The 5,644-nt window shown below is 39.1% G+C and overlaps 1 pseudogene; it reads left to right on the top strand.

Annotated features, from left to right (window-relative positions):
• Nucleotides 1-479: 479 nt before the first annotated feature.
• On the top strand, nucleotides 480-573 carry LOC118671050 (annotated as a pseudogene).
• The last annotated feature ends 5,071 nt before the right edge of the window (nucleotides 574-5,644 follow it).

The raw sequence follows: 5,644 nt of genomic DNA, 5'->3' as shown, positions 1-5,644 counted from the left end.
GTGTCATATTTTAAAATAAAATGTTTAACATTCTGATGAACAGCCTTAATACACAAAAACAATTATTACAACTTCAGATCTTTGACTATGAGTGTTGAAAAGGGAGAGTTATTCAGGAAAAAAAAAGAGAAGAGACTAAGGAATCAGATGAAATAGTTCAAATGCTAACTGCCCCTTCCTTCTTGCATTTCTGACCATTTGCTTGTTATTGTGCCTCTCGGGGCTGTTGCCTCCTGAAGTCTGAGAGTAAGTAACACTTAACCCACAGGCTATTAAGAGTTAGTAGAGCCCTGGCTGAGTAGCTCAGTTGGTTGGAGCATTGTCTTGTGCACCAAAAAGGCTGTGGGCTCCATTCCCAATCAGGGCACATATCTAGGTTGCAGGTTCAGTCCCCAGTCCAGGTGCATATGGGAGGCAACTGATAGATTTTTTTTTCTCTATTCCTTTCTTTCTCTAAAATAAATAAAAAACATATTCTTATCGCTTCTCGGCCTTTTGGCTAAGATCAAGTGTAGTATCTGTTCTTATCAGTTTAAAATAAATAAAAAACATATTCTTGGGTAAGGATTAAAAAAAAAAAAAGAGTTAGTGGAGTTAACTAGGCAGAGGCTGAGTTTTATGTGGAGGTGGGTGGGAATATGGCAAAGAAAGGGGAATGGCATGCCCAAAGGCCCTCAAGAGAGAACTAGTTTTGAGCATTGGATAAAGAGGAAGCCAATGTGTCTGCAGCTTAGTGGGTGCATAGTTGCCTCTGGAGGGATAGGAAACAGCCAGGGACCTTGCGGGCCACGCTGAATATTACAGACTGGATCCTAATGATAGTTTAGAATCCAACCCATTGTTGTAAAAGTAGGAGGGGCTGGTGGCAGTGGGGAAGGATCTGTTTGCAAACATGGCCGAATGCTTTCCTTGAGGGATTATGGGATGTGCACCTCTTTATTCTGGCCTATCGCAAGTGAAAAATTAGGTCCACTTAATGAGTAATGCATTAAACTCAATTTAGAATTAATAACAATGAGAGTCCCGGACAGAATCCCTTAGCAGACCAGTCACATGAAGAAGCAGGGATTTAGAAAAGGCGATGCTATGTCTGGAAACAGATGCCAGCTTCCTCATAATCAGAATGCATGAACCAGGAAGCAGACGTTAAGCTTTGTGCTGTATATTGCAGAGTCTTCATTTTTAAGACAACGTTTAGCACGTTACAAAAAAAATATTATACTTTTTTTTTTAATGTGGTTGAGATTATCTCAGTCCTGCCCTCCTCTCTAGCTAGCTGTCTCACACACATTCTCTGCTGTATCCTAGCAGGATTTGGTATAATCATCTAAGAGATTAATGAAGACTTCTAAACTAAGGAAGAATTATTGCCCACATCATCAAATCATATGCCTCTTCACTTGTCTTTACTTTTCATTCTCTTCTGATAGCTTGGGGCAAAATACGTTATATAAGAATAAAGTAAAAACCAAAAGGGAACAACATACTGAGGAAAGATCTTATCCAAGGTGCGTGCCTGTCATCTGTCAAAGCTGCAATATAATCCATGCACAAGCCGAATCAGGAAGAAAATTCAAATTGTGAGATGTTAGAGCACAGGTGGTACTGGGGTGGAGGAAAATGTAAAACATGAAGAAATATCCATACATATTAAGTATGACATCATTGTCAAACTTCCCCTTTGTTGTTGTTGTTGTTTGTTGTTGTTTCATAGACACAAACTTTGGAGTTACACCTGACCTCCAAAGCCCTTATTCAGCATGGATGCCTTAATGCTTGGGAACCGGAGTAAATGTCTTCAGTTCTAAGTCATTGTTTTGAGCCCACATATAATGACTTAAGATTTTAAATTTCCTCTCCAAAACTTCTAGCAGTAGAGATTGCCAAATTCACTCCTCATGGAGCATGCAGTATGCATGGCAGTTAGAGATGTGGGAATGTGGCGCCCCAGTGCCTCCATGTGAATCCTCCTTCTGCAATTGACTGTGTGGGGTGACATCACGACCAACACTTAAACTCTCTGCACCTCAGTTCCTGTTCTGTAAAATATGAGAAGAATAATAGTACTTGTTGCATAGGGTTAGTGCATTACATCTGCTATTACCTACAAAGAGCTTAGAATAGTGCCCAGAATTGAATAAGCTTATTATTATTATTATTATTATTATTATTATTATTATTACCATGGCTGAGCTGAATCGTTCTTGAATGTGGGGTATTTGAGATAACCAAATGCATTTGCAAATGAACACATTTCATCACTGATGAACCCGGAGTCCAGAGCAGTGAGGGCTTCTTTCCAAGTTCACTGCCTAAGTAAGGAAACCCATGGTCCTCAGGCCACTGCTCTTCCTCCTCTTCTTTATCCATCTTTCAGAAGGGAAAGCTTTGTCCTGAGATTCTCTTGATGGGATTTAGAAATGCGTAGCTAGTCTTGATTTTTAAAACATTGGTCAAACTTTGAGATCAACAATGATTACAAATATTTTTGCCCACTTTTTATGTGGTAGGCACTCTAAGTGAATTATCCGAAATCTTACAGAGTGTGAGTTGCTTTCTATGATATAAATGCATGAATTGAGATTTCAGGTCAAGGACCATATAATGGAACTAGAATCTAGACATTTTCTAATGCACCTTCCAAACACACAGAAATGAGGGAGTTGGGAGTGAGCCTGTTGTTTGAACTGCTGGCTTGTTCCTTGCCACCTTTCTTTATCGTGTTGTAGAGGACTGAAAAAATATCTGCCTTGGATTTTAAGGCATTAATAATAGGAGAAGCCTAATGGTTCCAGAGTTAAAGCCACTCAAAGAAGTAAACTGTGGCAGGAGGTTAGAGTCAGGTATTCTGTGATCTGAAATGTGCATTTCTGTGGCAGGCTTTCTGTACTCTGTTTCCCTGCAGGTTTCATGTACTCTCCATGTTGGGCTCTGACCTGCTGAGTCACCTTTCCGTTGCCAAATTCAAGTCTCTCCTGTTACAAACATGCTTATCAATAAGCGCAGCTTTCCTCATTCAGGTTAGACCACATCATTGACAGCATATGTACCCACTCAATATTCCAGTCAGATTCTTCTTTGAGAAACTTTAAATTCAATATTTACTCATTAAATATGGTAATCTACTCCTAAAATGGAGAATTTTGATGGGGCTCTTGATTTTACTTCTTTTATCTTTACACTTTTTTTAAAAAGTTGTAAACTTTCAGTCTTTTTTTCCCTTTTAAATAGTGGATCTAAGCTCAAAATTATGATCAATATGGTAAATTAGAGATAGGTAGATAGATGGAAAAATAGGAACAGCAGTAGAGGGAATGATATTTCTGGTCATGACCCTAAGTGAGAGACAACGATTTGAAAACAAGATAGGAGATGAAAGGGGCTATGAAAATGTCTCCTTTCGTTGGTGGATTTCATGACAACCGCAGAAAGAAATTCACAACAGGTAATTTGGAATCTCACCCAATTTATAGCTTACCATAAACATATTGGCTCCAAAAATCTTGGGTATTATAAATCCTCAAAGTAGGAATAATGGTTAGACATTCAAATTGTTAATTAAGCACATCTGGGTTTCCCTGGGTGCCCACTTTATGCTGTTGACTCACAAGTCTATAACTCTCACTGACGCTTTTGTTCTTGATCTGTTTGAATAGCTGGGCATATCTCTTGGGATGCTGCACATTTACCTCAAACTTGTCATGCCCTATGCTATGTTAAATTACTTATTTCTAACAGTCATAGGATCATAAAACTGTGATCATATCGCTACTTTACTTAAAATTTTCCTGTGATGTCTGGCCAATGTTGCTCAGTGGTTGATCATCGATCTCTAAACCAGGAGGTCACGGTTCAATTCCCCATCAAGGCACATGCCTGGCTGTGGGCTCAATCCCGGTGTGGGGTGTGCAGGAGACAGCCGATCAATGGTTCTCTCTCATCATTGGCATTTCTCTCTCTCTCTCTCTCCCTCTCCCTTCCTATCTGAAATCAATAGAAATATATTTTTAAAATATATTGTAAAATATCTATCTATAGATAGATAGACAGATTTGATTTCAGAAAGGGAGAGGGAGAGAGGGAAAAAAATCAGTAAGAGAGAATCATTGATCAGCTACCTCCCACATGCCTCCCACTGGGGATTGAGCCTGCAACCTGGACATTTGCCCCTGACCAGAACCTGGGATCCTTCAGTCTGCAGGCTGATGCTCTATCCACTGAGCCAAACCAGGTAGGGCTCAATAAAAATATATTTTTTTAAAAATCTCCCATGAATTCACAAAGCATTTAGCATAAAAAGTCCAACTCTTTGCTTGGCCAACAAGACCCTGCATAGTCTAGCCTCATCCTATCTCTCTAAGCCAGTGGTTCTCAACCTGTGGGTCGCTACCCCTTTGGGGGTCGAACAACCCTTTCACAGGGGTCGCCTAAGACCATCGGAAAACACATATATAATTACATATTGTTTTTGTGATTAATCACTATGCTTTAATTATGTTTAATTTGTAACAATGAAAATACATCCTGCATATCAGATATTTACATTACCATTCATAACAGTAGCAAAATTACGTTATGAAGTAGCAACAAAAATAACTTTATGGTTGGGGGTCACCACAACATGAGGAACTGTACTAAAGGGTCGCGGCATTAGGAAGGTTGAGAACCACTGCTAAGCCTATCTCCTACTCTCCCTTCAGTAACTCACCTCCTGTCTTAGAAACTTTATTTCTGTTTCAGTCATGCCAACGCCTGTCCTGCCTCTAGGCCTTTGGATTGCTTTTCTATTTTGTCGGAGTTTTGTTTGTTTTTACATTAATTGGTAGTCAGGGGAAAATGATAATTATAGTAACATTAGTGAAAGCAAGTAGGCTATATAAAGAACCATATGATAAACCGTGTACTTCTCTGGTGTATAACAAAGCAAAGGTCTTATAAATTTCATGTTGTGACTATTATCACTGTCAATAAGGGAAAATTTCTCGAAGTCAGGAGTTAAAATGCAACATTTGTAACGTCCTGCTTGGTCCCTAGTGAATGTCTTTGCTCTAAAGTCTATTTTATCTGATAGCAATTGATCACTAGAGTCACTCCTGCTATTTTTAACAATGTTTGCAGAATAAAAATGTATTCCACTATCAAGCCCAGTCAGTGAGATTTTTAAACTTATTTTATTCTATAATTTCCATGTAGTTATTTTTATATGCCCTATATTGGGGGCAAGATATTCTATTTTTTTTAATTTTTTCAAATGCTCATTGCAGCACTTTTACAACTGTTGCTTTAAAGTCCTTGTCCAATCATTTCAACCTGTGATTCATTTCAGTGTTGTAATCTCTTGTCTTTTCTCATTCGTATTGTGAATTTCCTGTTTCTTGGTAGGAGGACTGATTTATATCATACCCTGGACATTTTGGGTATTCTGTGAGGAGACCCTGGACCATATTTAAATCTTCCATTGTAGCAGGAGTCACTCTTTTGGGGTTTAGCACACTTCTGTGGGCTGTGGTTCCGATGCCAATTTAGTTTTCAGAGCCCTTGAAGTCTCTAGGTGGCACTGGGACTCTGGCTTGGTTTCTACTGGGGCTGTCTATGGGGATATAGAATCCCCATAGATTCTATAGACCTAGGACCACTGGTTTGG

This window comes from Myotis myotis, unplaced genomic scaffold (assembly GCF_014108235.1).
Source record: "Myotis myotis isolate mMyoMyo1 unplaced genomic scaffold, mMyoMyo1.p scaffold_m19_p_16, whole genome shotgun sequence".
NCBI lineage: Eukaryota > Metazoa > Chordata > Mammalia > Chiroptera > Vespertilionidae > Myotis > Myotis myotis.
The sequence above is the reverse complement of the archived record's forward strand: the minus strand, read 5'-3'. Positions and strand labels throughout refer to the sequence as shown.